This window comes from Athene cunicularia (assembly GCF_003259725.1).
Source record: "Athene cunicularia isolate RWA chromosome 1 unlocalized genomic scaffold, athCun1 chr1_part1, whole genome shotgun sequence".
Lineage (NCBI taxonomy): Eukaryota > Metazoa > Chordata > Aves > Strigiformes > Strigidae > Athene > Athene cunicularia.
The window spans coordinates 19,393,679-19,420,850 of record NW_020799091.1 but is presented as its reverse complement, the minus strand read 5'-3'; positions in this window follow the sequence as shown (position 1 = coordinate 19,420,850).

The window sequence follows — 27,172 nt, the reverse complement described above, 5'->3', positions numbered from 1 at the left end:
GCAGTGAAATGTGTATGTCCTGACAGTCTAAACCAGTGTAATGAGCTGTGTGCCTGCAACACCCTCAACAGCATAGGTCTTAGTGCAGAACTGTGGGATTCTGCCTGCTGAAAATTCTTTTTCACTTATTCTTTTTTCTTTTTATTTTCCATTTGTGTTCTGCAAATATATAATGTATAGTTCATGTGGGTGGTTTTTGTTTGTTTTTTGTTTGTTTGTTGTTTTTTTTTTTATTGTAATGACAACAATACCTACCTCAGACACCTTTTATGCCTTTGAATATTAATACTTGAAAATAAGTCCTAGATAACCCCAAACCAATCCACTATAAATCAGAAACAGGGAAAAGGGAATTACACGTCTGAAGGGTATCAACATGAAAAATACATGCTCTGGAGTAAATTTTCCAAATACTGCTACTCTGCTTACAGAGAACATAGCCATAAGCATACAGTACATATTTAACTATTTAGCCCCTTTTAATAACCACTTATAGCAGTTTTGAATGCTTCTGTTCTACTTGTTCTGTTCTAAAGAGTTCAATGACATCATGGGTCACTGTTTATTTACTTATTTTCAGAGGAGCATTTCTGATTTGGTTATCCCAGTTTCATGAGAATTTTTTAATTCTCATGAAAGAAATACTAGTTTTTAAATGACAGATGCTAATTAAACTCTTTGACCTCTATTTACCAAGCTCAGCTGTTCTGTTTTGGGGTAGGGTTTTTTTTTTGTTGTTGTTGTTTTTTTTAAACTAACAACTTTTGCTCATCAGGCAAAACAGCTAGTTTGTACTAGCAGTGAACGAAGAAATCCAGTACTAGTTTTAAGGGACTGACTCAAAGACATTGAAATCAGAGGTAGTTCTTTCGTTGATTTCAGTAGACTTTGTTTGAGGATCTAAGCAATTAGTTTGTCTTAACTTGTTTCTGTCTAAAGTGTTTAAAATTCATGGAAGTAGCAGAAAGTTACTGCTGGGATATTTATGTTCTTGCTTCTAAATATAAAGTTGCTTTGATGTACAGATATAAAAGAATATAATCTAAAATATTCTACAGAGTATGTTATGAACCAGTGATATTTTTCAGTTCAAAACCCTATTACACTATTTAAAGACAGTTTTGATATATTTAAAATGTCAATGTTTTAAGAAGTTCCAAGGAGTTGTAGACAAATATGATTTTTTTTTTTACACCCATGACTATCTTAATAGATGAAGGTAAAAATGAGATTAAACACCTGTAATAGACTCAGAAATATGTAAAGCTCACTTCAACTTCTTTTGGGGGAAGAAGGAACATTTAAAATAAAAATTGTCTTTAAATACTGAAACAATAGTGTATTTTTCCATGCTGTTAGGTATATTTGAATATTTAGCATCAAGATGGTCTGTGTGAAGGATAATGTAAAAATGATTCTCTGTGCTTTCATATTTGTTCTGATTTTGAGATGACTGGGGAAGAAGTAAATTATAATAAGGACAGATTGTGAATGCAGGATCATCTGAATAATTTGAGAAATTTACTATAAAGTAATGTTTGGGTACACTGAAATGCCCATATGCTGAAAGGACTATTCAGGCCATAAGTACAGGTGAGGGGCCTGGGAAGGAAAGACTCTGGAGAAGGCTTGAGCATCATGACGAGATACCATGAATGTGTCTCCTGGGTAAGTTTGTGTGGATTGGCTCTGTGGGACCTCTGTGTATGGATGCAGAAATAGTGACCTGAAAACAGCAGGCTGAAGAAAGAAAAATTACGTGCTGAGAAGTAGTGTGTCTGTCAGGAGTTGACAAGGTCTGGCTGGACTGTGGCTCCAGATGGTCGTGGAACTCAGAGCAAAAAAAGTTCCAGAGTCTCTTGTCTACATATCAAGAAGGTGAAGGGCTGTAGGTTTGACCAGAGTCCTTGAAAACTTGCCTTGGGGTAAGAGAGTCAACGAACATGTAAGTACCTATATCAAAACCAGAAACTCGCTATGAAAAGGCTTTTTGAACTCTAAAACAAACTAGGCTTTAATAGCATCCAGTTGGTGCAAGATGAAGCAGATAAATGTAAACTACAAATAAAGCACACATTTTTAATAGAGATGTTAATTAAACTCTGGAACAGTTTATCATGGGTTGTGGTAGATTTACCATCACTGGAATTGTTTAAATCAAGTTCATATGTGTTTCTAGAGGATTCCTCCAGTTGAAAGGGGAGTTAATTCAAGGCAGTCCTGTGGCCATTATTATTCAGAGAGTTAGGTTAGATGATCTCAGTAGTTTCTGGCCTGGTTAAATATTAATCTAACAAAAAACACTTTGTCTATGTAGAATGAGAAGAATTAGCTATAATCAGAAACAAATAATACATCATGACTGATTTCAAACAAAAGGTAGCCTCACAGAGGGAGCAGGGGCTGGGCAGGTGGCTGGGGATCTTGCAAGACAAACAGTTAAAGTATGTAAAAGGAATCAGGGATGTAAAATAGCCAATTAAATAGCATGAAAATGGAAAGCAGTAAAAACATTTATCTTCTGGAAAAAAACCCCATAATTTTTTACATGCTTATAAGGAATGATTGGAGGGAAGAGGATAAATGTACATACAAGACACATGAAGATAGCATGGTCAGACATTAATTATTATATATGGCAGTGGGGCAAAAATCAGCGTATGAATCCAAAATCACACTCCATCTGTCTGAGTAAAGTGAAAATTAGTTGCACTGGTGTTGAAACACATAAAGCAGCAAATATATATTTGACTGGTGATGATCTTTTGCTCAGCCCCACTCACTGATGTCTATAAACTACTGCAAATGGTATTTACAGAGGTCTAACAGATAACAGTAACGTGTTCTTAAAAGCTGATAAAATTCTTGGATGGTTCCTTAGCTGATCACCATATACAAGACTTTTTAGTGCACATGTACTTGGTTAGATTGTAAGGTGATTTTATGTGCCATCCTAGGCCTTATTCTAATTTGACAGGTTGTTTCCCAGTGACTGCCATTATTAATGTAACAGTCACAAGGATATGCAGAGCTGGCATTGCAATGAAATAGGCAGCCTAATCTGTTTTTAAAGTGTCTGTAACTAAAGGGACTGCAAAGATACTCCCCCAAAATACTCTGAAATAGTGCAAAGGATCAAAGTTTTCTATACAATTGGTTAATTGCACTGTTCTGTGAAAGAGCTCTTAGGACCCCGGACTATATCTGACACTCACAGAGGGGTGGGACTAGTCCACCTCACTGGTACCAGGCTTGTGTGTGGGAAGCTCTGCGTGTAGCCTCGTTGTTGTCCATCTGACCCCACTTGTTCCGGGAAGGGAGATTCACAAATAATTTTCCATCTGTATCCTGGGACACACCTGAGGTGTCCCAAAGTAAAATACAGGTGAGGCTATCCTATATTTGGAGGTTGCAAAGGGATCTTCCTTCAACCCAAGCTTCTGTGAAAGGAGGTCATAGCAACGCAGCTGTGGAGCTTGGAAATTCTCTAAGATAATTGTTGGCTCTTTAATTTATGGGAAAGCTTAAAATGTAGCACCACTTAGCAAATCTTCAAAGTTGGATTTTAATCCAGGCTCTGGATCAAAGGCATTTCTGCTTTGCAAAGGAGAGCAAATTATATCTCTGCATGACAGGCAGACCGGTAGGTTGCACCCCGCTGCATCAGGAAACCCCAGGAAAGGACAAGCCTGCCTGTTAACTGAGGATGAGTAGCTTTTTTTTTTTTTTTTTTTTTTTTTTTTTTTTTTTTTTTTTCCATGAGACTCCTGTGCAGCAGCGGGAACTTGAGCTCTGAGAGCAGGCTGCAGCTCCTGCAGCTGCCTCACCTCTGCAGGCAGGTGGAAGCTGGCGAGGCCTTTGGCTGCTTGTCACTGTCGCTTCCCACTTCATGCCCCAGCCGCGTTGCTCAGTTGTATCAGCTGGTGATACCTCAATAGTTTTTCTTCCACAGATTGCATTTTTGGATACAGGACTGGCAGTGACTCAGTGTTCATAACTTTTCAGTTATATCCTTGTATCAGGTCATATCCTTCTGGGACAGCAGCATAACTAGCAGCAAAACATGCAAAATGATAGCACAGAGCTTTCACATGGTGGCCAGCTGAGGAGGGGAGAATGTACTTATTCCAAAAGCATAACCTGGGAGGCAAGTAGGGCAAGTGCACAAAAAATGTTGATTCCTTTTAAAAATGTAGATCAAAGTTGACACCAAAGGGTTAAGTATCATACAACTGATTAACTATTTCACAATTGCAGCTGCTTTTGTAAAAGCTTGTCAGAGAAAAAAAAAAAAAAAAATTTAAAAACCTGTTTTCTTTATCCTTTGCCTTTGTGCTAGTTTTCAGGGCATAATGAAGGTATCCTTTAAAGTCTGAGGTTTTAAAATTAAGTAATTTTAAAAATTATAAACACAAAAAGTCAGGCACTTTAAAACATGTGAAACCAGATGACATTTTTATTTGCATCTCACTCAGTTTGATGTTTTTTCATCAGATGGGGCTGGGAAAAAAATCCTTAAAGACCTCTTCTGCATTCTGGCAACAAACAAGGAAAAAAGAGACTGTGTGGTGATGGTGGGTGCATGGGAAAGGAGGGCTAAAAGGAAAAAAGAAAACTGAAAAGCTGAAAGAGGGAAACATTTCAGTGTGAACTTTGATTCTGCAAATTGACACAGATAACAAATTTCTTCATATTCAGGGCTTCAAGATTGAACCTTTTATAGATGCATTACTAAACTCTTAAGGAGGATTATTTTTTCCTACCTGGACTGCAGAGATGATGTTAACATTCATTATATTTTTCATTACACCATATATTTTTTTTCTCATTAACTTCCCAGGTTTTTTATTAATTCCATCTTTCCTTTTGTTACAAGTTTTTATACATAGTGATAGGACTTGCATTTGCAGTAGTTCACTAAGACATACCAAATCTACTGTCTTCAGTCGCTGACATTATATTAATCTCTGATTAGCACAATTTGGATCACTTTCCAAAAAGGAAGATGAAATAGTAGGAGACCTGATCTAAGAAGAGAGATCGTGGTTATGTACAAAAATATAAACAAAAGTTATGAGGGGATCTGGGAATTCCAAACTTCAAGTCTGTGTCCCACCATGGTCCAGATGTGGGACTCTCATGCATGGAGGAGCCACCCCAGTGGTATTGTCCCTGTGGCTGGAGCTGGTTTCTTCTGCTCCCTGCAGAAAGCTTCCTGTATAACAAGAGGGGAGAGGAGAACATGTGTAAATGGTCTGTGAAGCCTGGAGAACAGGTTTTGTCAAGAAAAGGTGAAAACTGAGTGCTTTAGGCACCACAATATGCTACAGATGACCCACTATCAAAAAAAGAAAAAAATCTGTGAGGGTTATAAAAATCATAACTGGATTTCCCTTCAGAAACTAAGCAACATACATTCCCTAGAAAAAAATCTGTGTCAAGACCACCGTAGTTTATTCTTCTCTGGCTTGAGTTTTCTCTAGCTCTCACTGAGTTTGTTCTGAAATATTCTATTACAATAATGATAGCTGAAATTATCAAGAAACTGTGGCATATTTCTTGGTGCTGTCAATTGTCAGCCTAATTTTGGTTAAAATAATTTATGCATTAATTTTGCACCACCTTCTAGCAAATAAACTTCTTTCCAGATGTCAAAGAAGGCTGTTTTGCCCCATTATTTGCTGTGTCCTTAAAATGATGAAGATATTAATCTTTATTAAAACATGTAACTACCATTCTGGGAAAATATTCAGCTCCCTTTCACCACCTTGTTAACAAGTTATAAATGGTTTTGAGTGATAGCAGTACATGACAGGTTGAAGAGTGTCATATAACATAGAGAAATGGCCAAGTATCTGAGATGGGGATTGAATATAGCTCTCAGGAATTTTTGCTGCAGTTTGTGTTCCAGTTCAGAACAGTGAAATAAGAGGCTAAGGGCTAAAATTAGTCTTCATAGTGTTTGTGCTTGGTGCTGTTTATTTTCTGTGTCCTAAAGCATATGAGATGCTTTGTAGTCAGAACTACAACGTCTCATGTTAGAGTGGCACCTGAGTCCTCAAATGCATAAAATGCAGCTTTATTTTCGTATCCTTTCATCCCACTGTTGACCAGCACCTGGTCGTGCAACCATAAAATAAGTAATATAGAAAAAAAAAGAAAAATGTGGAGAAAACAAACAAACAAAAAAGTGTTTCAGCATATTTTTTAGGCTTGGCTTCCATTTCTTCTTATGAGGCATGCATTGTCTCCATTTTCAATCAGTTTTAGGGCACAGTTTTAAGGTCTGCAACATGGACACTGTGTGAAGATATCTGAGCTAACTTTTTGTAGACATCACATTCAGTTTGTAATTTATGTTTTTTCCTGCCCTAAAAGCGGAAGAGACATCCTTTCCTCACTTCACCTCTGCTGATCCATGAGATTGAAATTACACCTACTTGTGTCAGCATGGGCCAAGTGAGCCCTGAAGGGATTCACCTGAGTGCTCCTACTGCCTTCCCACCTTTGAAATTCCTGGAAGAGTGAGGAAGCAGTATTTGGTGAAAGCAGATTTACATCCCTCCACCAAAAAAATAGTGGGAAAATGGCTAACTAAGCCTTTCGTTTTCCAGCCACCCCACTTATGCCCTCATTACAGCCAGCCCTGCCGTTGTAGAGGATCTCACGAGAGATGGTTGTTCTCTGGCAAGAGTGAGTCAGTTTCCAGGCATCCCTAAACAGGCTAAATTTAGACAAAGAATCAGAGAGCTGTAACTAGACTCCCAAAGTTTCCTGCTCTGCTTCGCTGATGATAGGTGAAGCAGTGAGTCTGGCCCAGTATGCCCATTCCAGCTTTTAATCCTTTTGCTCAAAAGATGGGATAATCCAATCCAACATCCTCATGAAATTTAAACGATTGTTTTTTCATAAAAGGGCATCCATATACATTTTTGGTACTGATCATGGGAACACCTCATTCTCAAGATGTGTAGTCTGGGGGTAAGACTTTTGCTGTGAGATGAGTGTGTTCAAATGCTCTTGGACTAACAGAGACTTGGAAAATGGGTTTCACACCTCCTAAGGAGTGCATCAGTAATTTAATGAGTGATACATGATACAAAACTGTACAAAGTGGACATAATAGCAGCATTTATAGAAAGCATAAAGACATAAATACATAACAGCTTTATTTTGCAAAAGCTGTGTATCATCATCTATAGGGTTTTCTGGCTAAAGTCATTACTCTGTTGGAGACTTGGGCGTGCTCTTCAGCAGAGGTGTAAGCTTTACTTCAATACTGTGAGATAGAGCCACGGGGTAAGGGACATAAATACCAGACAGAAAGAAGTAATTGAAAAGCTCTCGTGCTTCTTGGAGGAGTGCTCTGTTGCCCTGTTATTGTGCAGAAGGCTTCGTTTGGTGGATTTTTTTGAGGTTTCACAGTGGTTTTGAGATGGCGCATTAAGAAGAGATTTAAGGCTGTCCTGGATGGGTCTGAGTTGGAGCTGTCTGTGAGCAGATTCTGCAGCTGGGTGCTGCGCCCTCAGGCCCCCAAGGAAGACACTGGGACCTGCCGTTCTCTCCACGTTTGCTGCTGGTGCATGTATTTGGCTACGCAGTCAGTGCGCTGCCATGTGAAGATCCCATTTGTGGATGCTTCATACTCCACCTGGTAGTGCAGACACTGCAACATCTAATGTTGGGCTATGAATTTGATTTGTGCCCCAGCACCTAAACATTCATGTGGCATCGCTCCACAGTGGTGCTCCAAGAATTACACTCGTCTGCAATTTGACATTGATGGGTATTAAAATGACATAGTCATGACAGAAGTGCTGAAGATCCTATTGAAGTGTATTATAAACAGCCCTGCATAGCTGAGCTAGTGACCTTGCCAGTATGATTTTTCACTAACTCAACTAGTAATAGTGCTTCATGTTTTGTGGGACAAATGTTCTTCTCACAATTGTGGGCTTCTTTTACCTCAAGCACAGGAGCTGTATATTAATCACAGTAAGAAAACCATAAACTGAGAAGTCTAATAAAGTCATTAGAGATATTGTATTTGATTTTATATTTTAGTTTTCAAAGGAAATGCATTTACAATTCTTAAAGCCTGAGGGCTGAATCACAATATAGAGTATCTAGTTTCATATACCAGATAAGTGCTCAGGAAAGATTGAAATCAATTATGCTATTGTAAAGTTTTAAAGTTCAAAGTGTTTGAGATCTGTAAAAAATGTTTAGATGTAATCTTAAGGCAAATAATTAGGCACTTAGAGCTTCATTTGGAAATGTGCTTCACAATCACAAGTCATTTCATTCCATCTGTCTTAGCTTGGGACCCAGTACTGCAGTGTATTAAACAGCGGATTTGATAAACTTCCTTAGTGCCGAGTTGCAGGAACCTCATGGCTGAAGTGACATTGCAGCAAACACCCTTCTTACTTCCCTTTAGTCATCTTAACCCATGTAGAGATTGAAATATTGTATCATAAAAGCCCCTAATAACTGTCAGCTGCTGCTCCTGAGAGCAGTGTTATTGAAGTCCAAGGAACAACGTGTCAGGGAGCACACAGATCGCAAACAGTCCTGCCGCAATGTTAGAGGTACAGCACAGAGAGTTTAGGGGAGAGCAGTTTAGCGTTTGCAGACTTAGACCTTCATGTCTGCTGCTTCAGTCTGCCAGGCAAGCTGCATAGCTGCAGGGAACCTTGGCTTCACAGAAACACTCACCCCAAATGTCACTGCTTGAGGCTGTAGCACAGTGCAGCAGGCTAAGCAGTGGAGCCGAGACCTTTCTAGTAAGTCTATGATCAGCTTTGAACACAAGGTCCTTTTCCTGTAATTTTTTTCATCTAGTACAGGATGATCTATACAGCCATCTGTGCCAGAACTGAATTTCATCCATAAAGACTAGAGAAAGAAATAATAGTTTTCAGGTTTATATCCATATTCACCCTGAGAGAATTTGTTTTAATGAAAAAGAAAAAGGCTTTATTTTAGAGCTAGCTATGTTAAATTCATTGGAAAAATAGTTCTGAGAGACTGAAGAGGAATACAGACCTTTATGCTGTGTCTATATGAGTAAGCGTGGGCACTTGCATCTCTGAACTTGCAAGACAAGGGCTTGGACTAACATCCGTGCAAATATGCTAGTGTAGTATGAGCTACTTAATACTGCTTCCCAGCAAAATTTATTACCTTAAATTCAGATGGCTTCACGTTTTACCAGGCTTGGGAGATGGGCATGGCAGATGTGCAATAGGTACCAAAGTACATAGACATGCCCACAGACCTCTGCACAGCTGCCGGAAGAGTGGTAGACTCAGTTTGCTTTTGACTTTTTCATGGCTATGTTTCTTTTAAATTTTATTTCACCTCTTTTATTATTATTATATCCATATTCCTAGACCAGTGTGCACCTCAGAAGATACTCCCAGCCCTGTGGGTGCCTGGAAGCACGATGTCAAGACAGCCTTGAGCAGCCAGCCAGCCAGGTCACATGCATGGTTTGAAAGAGCTCAGAGGAGAGGTCCCTAGGGCTGAGCACAGCACGTGCTACAAAGCCCAGCACCCTTTTAGCTTTCCTTCCCCAGAACCAGCTTGAGTGAAGTCATAAGGACTAGAGTTTATCTTGAGAATGAAGGCAAAACTACAAAAAGTATAGAAGAAACAGTAAACTTTTTTTTTTTTTTAATTTTATAACCATTCTTAAAACCTGTTTGTTACAGCAGCCTTCCTCCCAGTATTTTTAATCTCCACTCTTCTTTCCCACATCAGTTGCCTGGTTTCTTGTCTTGCTTGTATTCTCTGATTTGGGGCATAAGAAGAGCTCATGTTCTTCTCTTTCTAAGGCTCCCAGTATTAGATGGTAAACTTGTCGGGGCACACTCATACATTGCTCATTTCATGCAAGTGTACATTGCTTCTCCATTTGCAAAGTAGCACTTAAGAGAGTTTATTATTAATAACAGTAAATTATTCTACATTTTCTTATCAGATAACATGAGATCAAGTAGCTGTCAAGACATGTTGGGCAGATATCTACAAAAACAATGATATCTAAAGATCCACAACAAAAAGTAAAAATTTGGAAGGTCTTCAGTCAGCTCCTAGCAGCTGCAAATTTTACTTTGGATGAAATAATGAACCCATTTAAGGGTCTCTGAAAACAGTCTCGCTGAGTTATGCTTGTCAGAAGTTGTATTTGGCTTCTCACTTTGATATATTCCCAAAAAAAGGAATTGGAACAAACACCTAGAACTGGCTAAGTCAGGAAGACATCTAGGTAAGATTAGGATGTATAAATTTAAAAAAGTATAGTGGCCTTACATGTAGCTGGTTTGCAAAAATAAGACACTTGAGATGCTGCTGGAGTTGCTTTGGTATTACTTACCTAAATCTTTCACTCATTACTGATATTCAAATTTTACACTATATAATATGATGTGCAAGATAAATCTCCAATCTAAATTCAGCCAATGCCCTTCAGGCCATGATACAAGTGCTTCTATGTGTATAGTATTTGATTAACTCTTATATTTCTCTTGTTTCCTAGTTTAGATTTCTGTAATAAAAATGAGTGGCTGTATTTTGTATATATTCCAAATCTTCATTTATCATCACGGAAGGAGCTCATGGCCTGTATGCCCCTTACACACAGCAAGTGATCAGAGAGGTCTCATCTGGCCCTGGCCAGCACACAGTTCAGTTCTTGTCTGCTTGCTGAGAAAACAAATCACATAGCGAGTATATGCTACAAGAGGCACCAAGCCAGAGAATTCCCAGGTAGAAAAGACTATACTTTAGATGGCCACAGAGTCTTCCTGTTTACAGCATTAAAACCCACCGTGTTTTGTCACTTTTCTTTCTGGCCCAGTAAATATTAAGCTTTGTAAACAACATTCACATATTAACTGAGAGGCTACTACTGGTTCAAACAGTCAGAACTCCTGTATTCAAAAAGGTGCTGAGATAAGTTGTCTAAATGAATAAACATCAGTTCACACTGTGGAATGGGTGGCAGGTCAAGTTAATCAATAATTTGACCCATTTTGCTTACTTCTAGTTGAAAGGGAATTTCTGCATTCTTGCGTAAGTTATCATTTATTCAAGTTCTTACAGATGGATTCAGATGATGCTTTTCCTGCCTTGAGGATAAGATGAACTTAATCTAATATTATAAATGAAAAACAGGTGTCCAGATGCACATTCTTTTTCTCATAGCTTGCATTGCATTTATTTACTTAAAATAATTCCTAACTCAAAATCTGCTGCCAGAAGTTTAACATACCCTCACTTAAGGTGAGTGTGGCTGTGGATGCAATCACTGCAGCAACAAAAAATGACTGTTAGCAATGTTTTTTTAAAGTTGCAAGCCCTGGTGAGAAAGCCAATCTTCACATGTTGCAGTTATTATTATTATTATTATTCATTTTTATTGGGAAGGCAGCTGGCTGGAGCTCCAGAAATAGAACAAGTTTAAAGTGAAGCAGAAATTCTCATTTGTCTCTAAAAATAGGTCATCTTCCAGTACGGAATTTGAAACTGCCAGTTTTTATGCTTTTGAATTCCCAAAGTTATTCCTGTTGGATTTATCTTCATACAATTTTAATATGAACCCTTTGAAATTGGATGCTGCCTGAAGTGTTTCTTTAGCTTGAAAGTCTGCATTTCACTTGCAGTTGTTTTAGTTAAAAAAGAAAAGAAGCTGGATGAGAACAGGTGGTGTAACATACATTTTTTTATAAGCATTCTGGATTTATGTGGTGTATGGCATCGTAGTCATCACCACAGTCAGGTGTGTAGCAGAGAAGCATGCATTACACATCCTTGAGAGATTAAAATTCTATTTTAACTGCTCTTTTGATTTCTGATACTATGATATGCTCTATATAGATGCCCTACGACTTTGTAACAAATTATTGTGCATGTATTTATTGTAATACTGTCTAGAGATCTAAACAGAATTAGGATGTTCATGTCTTAACTCTCAACAAGGAAGTCAAGAGACTGTTCTTACTCCAAACTGATAGCAAGTAACATGGACAGCAGAATGGTTGCATTAATACCTCCAGTATACAGATGAGAAACCTAAGTGCAGGAAAACATAAATTATTGTCCCAGAAGCACTAAGCCTATGTCTAGACACCATAACCTGGAAAACATCTGAGTTTCTTACTCAAGATGTGCACAAAGGCCATGTCTGGATCACATTTTGGAGTGAAACCCGTGTGCATGCCAGCCATCTCTTCCAAGATCCCTGGTTTCCACAGGGACATCTAGGGATGTGAGCCAGGCTGGAGCTACAGTGAACCCAAAGAGATGCCCAGCCTGGCCAGCCAGGGAGCTGGATGCAGAGGATGGAGCACCTTCGCAGTTAGGTGTGCTTCAGGCAGAGCCACAAATCATTTAAAAAAAAACCCTCTAACCTTTACAATGCTCTCCAGTGCTTAGATGCAAATCTGTCCTCTATGGGCCTAAAGATTTAGCAGGATTAAAATGTTCAAATGGTTCTCAGTGTGCGAGAACAGTTTTTAAATAGGGTGATGGGGAAATGGTTGGAATAGCTCCACTATTGTCTAGAGCCATTTGCTAAATGCTGGGAACAAGCTCTCCTGTGCAGCCCCCCTTTTCAATACGCAGAGGCACAGAGTAGATTCATTAGGCATTTTGGAATGTGCAATGTTTATTCCAAAAAATAAAATGTCTGCTACATCATGGGTGGCTTACTCATGAGCTGCTAGATGTTTTAAAACCTCTTGAGTGTATTAAAGAGGAAAATGAAGGGACATTTCAAACTGAGAATCCTGCATGTGAGCAGTGTCTTCCTTTAGTGCTACAGTAGCAGTGACTATTTAAGGACATGAGCAAGGTAAAGTTTATGAACAGGGGTAGTATAGTCCGTATTATCCAAATACGGTCTTTATTACCTCTTCCTACAAATACTGTCTATGTATTTCTGATCTGTACTACTTTTAGCATAACGGTCTGTAGCTTCTCCTAAAATATTTTATGATAAAGCCACTTCCCCATGTAGAATATTTTATGAAAAGTCTCGCTAGAATTTGAAGCCAAAGCTTTACTGTTATTTGCACCCCAGACTTCAATATAGCTGTAGGATTTATGCCTACTCAACTAATCACATCTTCAGAGAGCACATTCATTTAAAAATGCACCTCAATGTGTAAATTCACAGATGTTAATGATTACACACATGTTTTCCCTTATTGCTTCAAAGCCAGCAAAGGCCAAATTCTTCTGTAATTTGTAGTGTGGTGGTGAGATTTGGATTAATATCAATTAAATGAAAAACCATACTCAGGCACTTGTTGCTTTTTGCAGATAATGGAGCATTTCTGGACATGTCTGTTCTGGAGAATGAAGTCCTACACTTTTGGTGATAAGGCAGCAGGGGGTCACTCCCTCAAGGGTGTGTAGAAGGTGAAGAGAGAGGACAGAAGGCACCTTCTGTACCCTATGGCAGAACCTGGATGTTGGAACCACTGTCTACATATTATGGAAGAGAATGAGAAAAAGAGCAAATAAAGTGGTGGGTAAGAAACACACTGATACCCAAATGTAACAGCAGTGGTGATGTTTGCATACTACACACATTCAGCCATGCCCTTTGTATCTATTTACATAATTTCACATGTTTCCATGAATGAATTTTTGCTGTTATATACATTCTAAACAATATAGTTTCCCCATTTCTGTAGGAATTCTGGTACCAACCTTTGTAAGGTGAGACGATGAAATATGAAAAAAACCCCACCTTCTCTACAAATATGTGCAATCATAAATAGTTTTACAAGTAGAAATGTGTGCCCTATGAAGAAAGTTTTCATTTGTTTTTCTATCTTAGAAGCTAATGTAAACATATGGGTTTGTCCAAATTCTTTCTACATGATTGCTAAGATTTTTAGAAAAGGCTACTCTTCAAAACCCTAATTTGTGGCTGTATATAAACCTTCTGTTGCACTTTCCATTCACATTAGAAAGACCCACTAGACATTAACAATTTTCAAAACTTTAAATTAAGTGTTTAATTACAAAGCAGCCAGACTCAAAGCATCTGTGTCTGAAATTTTTACTCTACTCTCTGCAATAGCCCTTTTAAGGGTCAGATTCTATTTTCTGTAAGTGGAATTTAATGCTTGTAGGAATGTACACGCACACAAATACTTTTCCTGTCTCTTTGATGTCAGAACAAAAAGCTGGTGCCACGGTTAAGGGCACTACTGTAAGGCATCAAGCTGGCACTTCATACAGCTTATAACTTACTGCGTGACTGAACTCCAACATGAGTCCATGCAACCAGCGTGCTAGTGCCTTTTGGGAAGGGCACTCCTCACCCACTCCTCTGCGGTGACAGTTACACGATGAACATGACTCCTAGCTCACCACACGGTAGTTTTGCAGTGATGGCCACTGTCCAAATGCCTGATATACTTAGCATCAGAAAGTAATTCAAATTCTTTTAGTTCATGTCTTTGGTCTGGAAATTTATTCCCCTCTTCAGTCACTCTTTAATGACAGGATAACATTTTCCCCTTCTAATCAGCCACTTACAAGGTTACTTCATTTCCCCCCTAGGCCATCTATGCTAAAGCATAAGCGTTTATAACTAGCTGCATGCAAATACATGCACTCTGCTTTCTGTATTGCAGTCCGTCACTGAGGTATGTTACTGAGGCATCGTACATTCATATTCAGGCTAATTCAGCAGTTTCACTTGGTAACAATGCTATATACTTACAGAACATTTTCTATCAGGGAGTTAAGCAAGATTTTTAGGAAGTTCAGGAAAGCAAACTAAGTCTACTGGACTCACACATTCTCACAGTCTTAATCAGAAGTCACTTACAGAATTTTGGAGGCTGTAAGTAAACAGGGCATTTTGTCATGACAAGGCACTGCATAAATTCCATGCAAGCTAAAGCTGTTCCTCTGATGCAGCAGTGATCTTGAATTACCAGACTGAAGTTGTTTTGCCATGGTTTGAGACTCAGTTTGATGGGGGAAGAATGCAACAGGCACCTGGATTCATCACTGCAGTTGGTGCAAACAGGCTTTAAGAGGCTTAGACTATAGAGACTCTTTATGGCTTTGACATCTGCCTAAAAGAGCTCACAGTAGGACTGGACCCAAAATGACCTGCTTCTCATATTATGCCGTATCACTGAAAACAAAGGAAGCTGAGGAACCAGACTTTCAGACACTACAAAGGGCACTATTGTGTGAACACTATGAGGGCATTGAAGGGAGAGGTCCAATCCTGTACGGCATATTTACAGGTGCTTAATTTCAAACATGAGAATAACCATACTGATGTCAATGAATTGCTTATGAACTTAAAATTAAATGCATGCTTTGTTGGATTAAGGCTAGGGCACAGTCTTACCAAATTTAGCCCCTGGTTCTTTCTAACTGTACAACTAGGCCAACCTGTTCCTCGCCATTCCCTTCCGCAATTGTGATTAATTTGCAACGAGTTGGTCTCTCACATGACTTTTAAATTTTTTTAAAAAAAGATGTGTGACAACTGTTGAGATGCAGCATTGACCAAAACTAAGAGGGTGGCTAATATGCTGCTACCCGCACTGGCCTTTCCTGTTGATGAATATTGCACAGATGCTTTCACTACTGTGAATCATTACTCATATTAACAATTCAGCTGGAGCACACCCATGCCTGAAGTCATCTGGATGCCTACCAAAATGCAGCTCAGAATATGCTTCAGTGAAAGCATATGGCAAGTACTGTGTGAAAAAAGGCACCAAGACGTTTGCACTTCCATTATAATTTTAAAAGTAACTTCGGAGAGAAGCAGCAGTAACTGGGTTTATTTGAGGTCTCATCAGTCTTATGAGGAAATAGTATAAGGAGCTATTGAAGGGACTGTTCAGTCTGAGGAAGAGAAGGCTGAGGGGAGACCTCATCACTCTCTACAGCTACCTGAAAGGACATTGTAGAGAGGTTGGTGCTGGTCTCTTCTCACAGGTGATTAGTGACAGAACAAGAGGGAATGGCTTTAAACTGCAACAGGGGAGGTTTAGACTGGACATTAGGAAAAAATTTTTCACAGAAGGATTGGTCAGAGAGTGGAATAGGCTGCCCAGGGAGGTGGTGGAGTCCCCATCCCTGGGTGTGTTTAAGGGTCGTTTGGATGAGATGCTGGGGGATATGGTGTAGGGGAGAACTTTGTGGAGTAGGGCTGATGTTGGACACGGTGATCCCAAGGGTCTTTTCCAACCTGAATAATTCTGTGATTCTCTGATTCGCCCTTCATCAGCAGTAATGATGCAATTCTTTCTCTCTTCCTGTGATACCATCTTTGTGGAGTTAAAAAACAAAACAAAACAAAACATGTTATGTATGTTTATATAATTTAATATTTCTTGTTTTCTTCATTGAATTCTGGTTTTGGTTTGGTTTGGTTTGGTTTGGTTTGGTTTGGTTTTTTTCCCTCAAAAATACCTAAACCATGAGCGTAAAGAACAACGCTTGAAGTACTTAGAATAGAATGGTTCTGTTGTAAGGGACATATAACGATCATCTAGTCCAACTTCTTGATTCTAGTTTTTAAAAAAATTATGAACAATCCATTTGGTCTGGGAATAAAACTCTTTAGACATGACCAGAACCATCCTTGAGGCTATCTGAAAACAACATCACATAAAAATATATGCTCACATATTACTCATAGAGTTTTTAATTGTCTTCTAGAGTATTTTATGGAAATGTTCCTACATGTGGGTGTTCAAGGCAGATATCCCAGATTTCAATCTAAGCTTCCTAATGGAGAGATAAAGGGGCTCAGGGGCTCTCATCATTCTTTTTTGACCTGTTTGCTTATGTGGAAGACAAAAGTGCAGGGCTTTTTTTTTTTTTTTTTTTCTTTTTCTTTGTTTTGCTTTTTAATCAAGAACTAATAAGGAGGGATGAAGATGCTTATCCTACTCAGCTTCCAAAGAAAGCTGTTTCAGCCATCTTGATGAAGTGCAGCCACAGTGCTGAGGTAATACTGCAGACAGGTACAAGGTAGAGTAAGAGGTGGCTCTGCATGCATGTCAGGAGGGAAGTGGAGCCGTTGCTATGATGTCTGCCCAGAATTTTAATGGACTGGAGGGACACATTTTCAAGAGGATGGACATGGAGGATCATGGGATCACAGAACTGCAGGATAACTTAAGTAGGGGGGACTGCAGGAGGCCTCTGGTCCAACCTTGTCTCACAGCAGTGTTAGCTCTGAGGTCAGACCAGGCTGATCAGGGCTTCATCCAGTCAGGATGAAAGAAACATTTGGAAAATCTCCAAAGACGGAATGTGCATCACCTTTCTGGGCAACCTGTGCCTGTGCTTGGGTATGTTCTTATGGGGAAAACTTTTACTCAGTTGTCATAGTTTAACCCTAGCTGGCAATTAAGCACCACACAGCTTGCTCACTACCCCCCAGTGGGATGTGGAGAAGAATCTGAATACAAAAAGTGAGAAAGAAACCTGTGAGTTGCGATAAAAGCAGTTTAATAATGAAGAAGATTTTTAAAGAAAAAAATGCAAGGAAAAAAACTGCACCAAAACAACAAAGAAAGAAGAAAATAAAACCTAAGAAAACAAACAAGCGATGCAAATGTAAACAATTGCTCACCACCAACCAACTGATGCCCAGGCAGTCCCTGACCAGTGGCCTCCCTGCCAACCTCAATCCCTAGCTTTATTGCTGAGCATGATGCCATGTGGTCTGGGATGTCCCTTTGGTCAGTTGGGGTCAGATGTCCAAGCTGTGTCCCCTCCCAGAATCTTGTGTACCCCCAACCTACTCACTGGCAGGTCAGTCCAAAGAGCAGAAAAGGCCTTGAGGCTGTATAAGCACTACTCAGCAGTAACTAAATCATCCCTGTGTTACCAACACTGTTTTCAGCAGAAATCCAAGACATAGCCCCATACAAGCTACTATAAAGAAACTTAACTCTATCCCAGCCAAAACCAGTACACCAGTTTTAACCCCTCTTCTTTCAACATATACCTGCTGTTTCTCATCCTCCTGTTCAGTACTGCTGTGAAGAGCCCGGCTCCTTCTCCTCAGTGTCCTGCCTGTTGGCACTAGGAGCTGCTGTGAGGTCCTCTGCCCAGGCTGAACAAGCCCAGTCCTCCAGCTTCTCCTCATAGGGCCAGTGCTCCAGCCCCCACCATCTTGGTGGCCTCTGCTGAACTCAATCCAGTTAGTCAATGTTTCTCTTGTGTTGGAGGCCCCAAATTTGGATGCAGTTATCTAGGTGTGGTCTAATGAATGCTGAGTAGAAGGGATTAATCTCTTCCCCTGGTCTCTGGCTCTGCCCCTGTTTACACAACCCAATATGCTGTTGGCCTTCATTGCTGCCAGGGTCGCTGCTGGCTTGTGCTCAGCTTGCTGCCCACCAGCCTCCTCCATAGAGCTGCCCCCAGCCAGGCAGCACCAGCCTGTGATAGTGTCAGGGGCTCCTCCTTTCCAGAAAGAGGACTTTGCATTTGTCCTTGAATTTCATAAGGTTGGACCATTCCTCCAGCCTGTCTGGGTCCCTCTGGATGGTCTGCTCTCAAGTGTATTCACTAATCCCCCTCAGTTGGTGTTATCCATAAAATTTAATTAGAAATAGATCCATGCATGTAGGCAATGGATATGGCTACATGACTTTTTGAAGACCAACATGAGCTCACTCTTTCCCTGCTCCTAGTGTTTATGTAGCATACAGCCTAAGCTAATATACTTTACCTCTCAGCAGAGTTTAAGAGCTTGGGATCAGGATTGTGCTAATCATGGAAAAATAGATTTTGGTTCAGGGCACGGGATAATAGAGCTGTGTCGGCTCCGACATCCTGTGTGAGTATAATGCATGAATCCACCAAAACACATGTTCCATTAGCGCTGATGGAGTGCCTGAAAGATACAGTGTTGTGATAAAGTGGATTCAAACCCAGTGATGGCTAGAAAACTGAAAGTGAGAATGTTAATTAATCTGAAGTCACTTAAAACAATGCTGTAAAGAAATCATTATCTATCACCAAAACTAAGGACATGTTATCCTAGTTGTCTGATAGAACAACATCAGTGTGATTTCCATCTTGATTTCTGGCCTATTGAATAATATGCCTCCCAGCCACTCAGCAACAACTCCTCTAGCTTTTGGCAGGCTTTGAGTTGTGTGAGGGTTTATGGGCATCAACAGAGCTGTGCATGAAAGAGCTTCCAAATGCACTGGCGTGGCAGCTGATGGAAGGAATAAACCAAGGAAAGGCATGTCAGGGTCCTGATACCAGGATTGGATCCTAACCAATTGGAAGTGCAATGTTGGGAATCAGATGTTTCTCAGGGCAGAGAGAAGCTGAGGCTTAGTTGAATTGATACTCCCTGAAGAAATGCTTGTTGGCTTCCAGAGGACTTCATTTAGACCTAGAAAAGTAGGGTGGCTAACAACATGAAGGGAATCTGTATATTTATAGGGATGACCAGGTTAAGGATGTAACTTCTGCTCACCCTTACATTGTAACTACAGGAGTTTATAACAAAGAGTGGGCATTATTAAAAAGTCAGTAGCTGATGTTGTAAACAGTCAAAAATCTAAACAAATAAAGCAAGCACCAGCCTTAAAGTTTCATATTCTTAGGGAGTAGGTAGAAATGCGGTGCAGTGTTGCTAGAGGAGTCCTAGAAACAACTCTGGTACAGCCCCATCAGGCAATCAATCATTGCCTGAGAGACGTGCATCAGTGAGAAGTACCTTTGAAAGAAAGAAAGAAAATATCAGAGCACCTATTAGAGATTGCATCCTGTGAAATCAACTTTTTATGGTACACCTGTCTTAGGTAACTAACAGAAAGGAAGCTTTTGGGTCTGACATTTTTGATAGGATCGGTCCGCTAGGCTCACTATGGCTCAAATCACAGGCTGTTGTTAGGAAACATCATGAAGCAGCTGCAGAGGGCACTTGAGCACACTGTTACCACTGAGCCTGAGGGCTCTGACAGCATCAGAGGTAGGGGTGCCTCTACGGTCATTATGTTATTTATAGGGTTTTAAATTTTTTTTTATTCATTATTTTATTTCTTATTGTATTATTATTTATTTTATTTGAGAACTCCACCTAGCATCTAATCCCTTAAGAGAGTCTACACTTCCTGGTAAATAAAAATATTCATAGACAATAAGAAGAGACAGATAGCATCACTATAAGGCTATCATGGAAAATTGTCAGCACGACTTCAGGGCTTTCTATGGCCCGTGGCTGTGGTGGCCATTGACAATTCCTTTCTGTTTTGTCTCCTATGTGTTTGTATAGCCAGATGATAGGTGGAAGAAGAGAAATAGTAAGGCTGGTTAGCAGCAAAATCCTAAGAAAAATTCTGCTTAGGGCTGCGATATTTCTGCAGATCATGGAGAAATCTGGTCTTCACCCCCTTGGGAACAACTTCCTGAAATGATTGGTTTGGACCCTCTAATTGATTACAGGTGAAGGGAGAAGGGGAGGTAGAGGAGGAAAGGTGGGAGAACTCCATTTATACTTAACTAGTATGAAATACTAGAGGTCAGAAATAAAAGGCCACTAACTTGTAGGTAGAGGCTAAACACAATAAAACATGAGAGATACTAAAAAATGAAAAGGAGTAGCTCTTGTGCCAGACAAAAACTAGATAAGGGAAGATGAACAAGATTTTGCCTGTGAGTGAGCTGCCTGATACCAAGACCAATACACTAGTGCATGACTGAGATAGAACAGGAGGTTGAAGGCAAACCTGGTTATCAAGAAGGTTGTGAAAACTGATTTAGGAATGTTGTTTGAGAAGGAAATACTTAACTTTATGCTCAAGGATCAATTTCTGCTAAAAAATGTGAAAATAAAATGTGGAATAGCTACACAAAAAAGGAAAAAAAAATGCATGAAAAAATGAGTAGACCATTTTGAATGAGAAATACTGTCCAGTAGCTTAAAAATATCTTCTGGTTCTTGGCTATCCATGGGTATTGCTGATGATCAGTCATATTTTCTCTTCACTTTCCTCTGATAAATTAAGCAGGTTTAATCTCTTCTTTCAAGGTGAATGTTGGTTTTATAACTGTATTGCTAGGGCTTCTCTGAATCTGTTCTCTGCATCTTCTTGGAATCCTGCTTAACCAGGATCAAATCAGAATCATGTCGAATCTTGCAAATAGCTCTCATTCACTAATAATTTACTGTTTTCTGACTCCTGTAGATCACACTTTCCTTCTTCACAGCCATATCACACCAGCAGATAATGGTTATCAACAACCTTTGTGATAATGATTATAATTATCAAATTATTTTCTAGATTTTTGAAAGAAACATATTTATAAATAAAATATACAAAACTACATTTTATGTATTTATATACAGAATATATACACAATATATAATGTATGCATGGTTTATAGGTTATTTTATTATTGTTTATTATAATAATTAACAATCTTTTCTCAGACTGCAGGATGGAAGCAGGGTGCAGGCTTGTCGACACTGCGGTCTGACCAGTCTGTCTTCAAAACCCAGTTTAATACCCCTCATTTCACCCAGCTGTCTCTTCTGTTCTGTCATGATCCCTGGCGAGCAAGTACAAAAGAGAAAGATGAGAGATCCTTGAAATGTCTTCCATAGCTTTAGTTCTATCTGTTGAGGTGTCTGGAAATTGTTACATATGGGTCTTTTTATCTTTCTCTCCTGAGCATATTTCTTTGGCATGTAAATCATGGCAGATAATGTGTTAAAGATGACTCTGCTCTGACTGTTGAACATAATGATTCATGCTAGCGCATGCCTATCTTATACTCTGTGTGACACCATGTTTAAGAAGGTATTAGCTATCATTGCTTAGGTGAAACATCTACTCATGTAGGAAAATATCCTTTCATAAATAAACCAAGATGGGAAGTGACACAGCTCTGAGCTGATTACTGAGGAACAACCTGCAGAAGCACAAAACTAATTCTACACAGTTTTTCAAACACTTCTCACAAAGCTCCTCCATGGTGAACAACAAAAATACGCCCAGAGCAGGAAAAGCTGAATCAGTTATTTACATCTATGTTCAATCACAACAGAGCACAGGGCAATCTCCATGCTGGCATCCTTCCGGATGGAAACTGCACAGAGTAGCTGTCTTGAAGTTAAGTATGTGTTGAACAGCAGATAAATTGAAGAGTAACAAATTACCAGGGCCAGATGTTTCACACAGACATTTTCAAAAAGAAGTTCATTTAAGAACTTGGGAATGAAATACCTGAATGACTGTCCATGTTCGTAATTTTGGCTTCAAACCCCTTTGGTTCCCACAGGGCTGGAAAGTGACCGATGAGACCATTTTTCAGAAAGGTTTCCAAGAGGTAGGTGAGGAACTACAGACTGGTATGTTCAGTATCTGTACAGGACACTTTCATAAGATTTCTAATAAAGAATAAAATTTGAGGACACGTAAATAACTATGGCATTGGGCAAAAGTCAACATGAATTCTGTAAGTGCAAATTGTACCTCACATACCTACTTGATTTGGGAGAATCAGCATATAGGGATAGTGGAAATCCTGTCTACCTGGATTTCCAAAGGCATTTGAGTTTACTACCAAAGTTTTTAAAGGAATTTTAAGTGGTCACAGGATAAGACCACATGGATATCTGGATATTGTTGAAAAGATAGGAAATAAAAAGTAGCAGTAAATAGTCAATATGCATATATGAATATATATAGTTCACAGTGTGTGTGTGTATATATATATATATATATATATATGAGCCCTATACGGTGCCTAAGAAGCAGTGTAGATGCAATTCTGAGTTTTACACTGTCTGAGTGCTACAGCTCAACTACCTGCTATGACATGGCTTCAGCCTCCTGTAACTATCTGCTTTTACAAAGCTGGTTCTTCATGGTCCCACCTCGCTGGGGAGCCTGACCTGAGGTCTCTGCCAGTGCACCTTCCACAGTCTTTTTGCTCTTAATGCAGATTTTTGCCTCCATTGCTGCTGCCAGTATTGATCATAGAAAAAGCCCATCTCCTGAATTTGAACACTTGGTGTCAAAGCCAGTTCTTCACATCAGCTGTTTCCCACTTAAGGAATCTGAGAGGGCTGCACTGCACTGTAGTAGTTAATACATCTACTGCCCTGGGCAAATGGGGTCAGTCAGGCTGCACAGCTCTGGCCGGGCTGCATGCCATGGATTGACAGAGCTGCCATTTACATCTGAGTTAGAGGATGAATACATCTCATCATTGTTTTAATTTCCCTGCTTGGAATTCTTGAGAATTCAGTCTTTTCATAACTCCTCCTAATATTATATTTTCCATTATCATGGTGATACAAATGCACCAAAACATATTTTCTTGTGATTTCATGTATATTTAAAATATGAATATATATGTTTCAATGACGAAAAGTATAGTTAATGAAAATGCAGCATGTCAAGCCAATCTGAGCCTAAATTAAATTCTCAAAGGACTATAAAAATCCACACCATTGGTGTGCTCACGCTAATAGCCTGGGCTGGCAACATACTAATCATTCTGGCTCTAGAAGACCAGGCTGGTATTTTAATCACCCAAACACTAATAGCCTGGCCTTGCTGGCATTATAATTGTTAAGGCACTAATAGCCTGGGCAAGATGGTATTTTAATCATCCTGGACCACAGCCTAGAAATGTTAATTTTTAACATGTCCATCTTTTTATCAAGGTTAAAAAGAGGTCTGCTGCAGATATGATCAATTACAAAGTGTAGAAATCACTATTTTAACTTAAAAAAGAATCAAACTTGGGAGTCTTTGGCACTCACAGTACTGGATATTTTTCAGTTAGATCACCTCTTTCCCATCTTTCTTGTTTTTTTTAAACTTCTTTTTCCTGCAGCGCCTTTAAACCACATGTGACTCACTTGGGACAGCTAGATGGGCTGTACTGAAGTGTTTGCTGTTCTGGTTATTACAATGATCTTACTACAATATCCAACTAACACAGTCCTAGATATTTAACCTCATGTGATAAAACCTCTCCCACTGTTCTTGATATTTTAAGAAATTAATTCAGATAGTCAACAATTTGGTTTATCTTTAAATGTCACTAATTAGTTATCTGTTGAACATTCATTGACTTCAAAGAGCCCATTTAATCTTTGCTCTTACATAGTGCAGGTCACTAACGGATTTTGCTGGAAGGTTTTACGATCAAGCTTCATTTTTATTCCCTTTAATTTGAGGTTGGGAATGCCAGGGGCTGGGGGGATGGATTAAACAGGAAATTTCTGGCTTTCCTCCAACAGCTGAGGAGTACGATCTTAAAATCATAGAACCATAGTATCATTTAGGATGGACAAGACCTTTAAGATCATCAAATTCTACTGTTAACCTAGCACTGTCAAGTCCACCACTAAACCATGTCCCTAAGCACCACATCTACAGATCATCCTCCAGGGATGGTGACTGTCACGTCCCGCTCAGAAGAGGAGGATAAGTGACTCAGATTCGCAAATCCCCAACGGAGCAGACAACAAGTCTCCAAGTCCAAGCATTTATTAACTACTAATGTACTAACTGCAATGTACTAACTAAACACATGATAATTGTCTAAGTATATATCAAGTTGTGGCAAGCAACACAATATGCCTTGCATTTCTTAATGGGAAAGGGAAAAGAGGGAGATACAGGGAATGGGGAATACAGATCACCGGTCTGGGTTTCTGCACTGATTCCGACAGTGGGGGTTCCAGGAGGCAGCTGTCTTTTTCACCTGCATCCATCTTCCTCGCTTCACGTCACTCTCCAGGACCCCCACCCCCCCACCCCCTTTCTTTCCCCCCTTGATTTATACCCACTTTCCTTGGGTCCGTCCCCTAGGTTGACCCACATACCTATGTATCCCATGTATGGGGAGGGGTAAGGTGTTTCATGGGATGATGTAATTAGCATGATCATGTTGGCCCTCATTAGCATATTGAGGGGTGTTAACTTTAATATGCATTTTGTGGATAATGAAGGAAAGGTCATTCACTGGACAGATGGCCCTTGAAATTTGTCCAGGGGCACCAGAGCAGAGCTGTCCTGTCTCCACATAGCTCCCTCCTCCAGCTGCATCTTGTGTTATTTGGGCAGCCTTATCAGCTTCGACCTCCACACCATCCACCCTGCGACTCATAGTTTTGTCTTGCGAGTGTTTGAGGCATTTCTTCTGATCAGCCTCAACTTTTGCTTTCTCAGGCTGTTTTTCTTAGTTTCTCACAGGCCTGGTTTCTCATCTCTCACAGTGACACAACCACTTCCCTGGGCATCCTGTTCCAATGCTTGACAACCCTTTCAGTGAAGTAATTTTTCCTAAGATCCAATATAAACTTCCTCTGCTGCAACTTGAGGCCATTCCCTCTTGTCCCATTGCTTGTTACTTGGGAGAAGAGACTGACACCCACCTCACTACAGCCTCCTTTCAGGGAGCTGTAGAGATCAATAAAGTCTCCCCTCACTCTCCTTTTCTCCAGGCTAAACAACCCCAGTTCCCTCAGCTGCTCTTCATAACACTTGTGCTCTAGACTCATCACTAGCTTCGCTGTCCTTTGGACATGCTCCAGCATCTCAGTGTCTTTCTGGTAATGAGGGGCCCAAAACTGAACACAGGAATCGAGGTGCAGCCTCACCAGTGCCGAGTACAGGGGGAAAATCACTTCCCTGTGCCTGCTAGCCACACTATTTCTGGTATAAGCCAGGATGCCATTGGCCGCCTTGGCCCCCTGGGCACACTGCTGGCTCATATTCAGACAACTGTCACCCAACACCCCCAGGTCCTTTTCCACCAGACACCTTTCCAGCCACTCTATCCCAAGCCTGTAGTGTTGTATGGGGTTATTGGGACCCAAGTGCAGGACCTGGCACTAAGCCTTTTTGAACTTCATACAGTTGGCCCATTGATCCAGCCTGTCAAGATCTATCTGTAGAGCCTTCCCACCTTCAAGCAGCTCAACCTTCCCACCCAGATTAGTACTGTCTGCAAAATTTCTGAGGGTGCACGTGATCCCCTCATCCAGACTACTGATAAAGATATTAAACAGAATAGGCCCCAAGTGAGGAACCCCACTTGTGACCAGCTGCCAACTGAATTTAACTTCATTCACCACAACTCTTTGGGTCTGGCTATGTGATGGCACTCAAGATGATCTGCTCTATAACCTTCCCTGGCAGCGAGATCAGATTGACAGGCCTGTAGTACCCTAGATCCTCCTTCCTGTCCTTCTTGTAGATGGGCATCACATTTGCTAACTTCCAGGACTGCTGCTAAGTGATTGAAAGTGGCTTGGTGAGCACTTCTACCAGCTCCCTCAGTACCCTTGGGTGGATCCCATCCTGCCCCATAGACTTGTGTGTGTCTGAGTGGTGTAGCAGGTCACTAACCACTTCTCCTTGGATGATGGGAGCTTCTTTTTGCTCCCTGTCCCTGTCTTCCAGTTCAGGGGTCTGGGTACCCAGAGAACAACTGGTATTACCATTAAAGACTGAGACAAAGAAGGCATTGAGTACCTCAGCCGTTTCCTCATCCTTTTTCACTGTTTTCCCACTGCATACCATAAAGGATGGAGATTCTCCTTAGCCCTCCTTTTGTTGCTAATGTATTTATGGAAACATTTTTTACTGTCTTTCAAGGCAGTAGCCAGATTAAATTCTAGTTGGGCTTTGGCTCTTCTAATTTTCTCTTTCAATGCCTGGAAAAAATTAAACAAATTGTGGAGAAATTAGAGCTCTCTCTGTGAAAATTAACTGTGGTTAAGATTTTGAATTTTGTTTCATATTTTTTTTCTAACAGCTGGGTCACCTCTTCTGAGATTTTCCACAAAGGTAAAGCAGTCAAAGATCCCTTATAACTTCTGAAGTGAGTCTGTTACCTAAATGCAATACTTTGCCATCTGAGGAAGATTTCAGCTCCCTTCATTAGGGTGATGGCTGTGGGCTGCATATGGATGATGAAACCATTTGCTTGGCCTGCAGCACTGCACTGGCACGGTGTGTTTCAGGGATGACTGACAGTGTGTGTTTTTGGCTGCCCCCAGCCCAGTGCTGCCCAGTGGGAGCCCAGCTCTCCCCACCCTGCCACAGCCACTGCGCTGCATGGCGGTGAGGACCCGAGGGGCACAGGGGATGTGGTTTTGTGCCTCTCCCTTGGT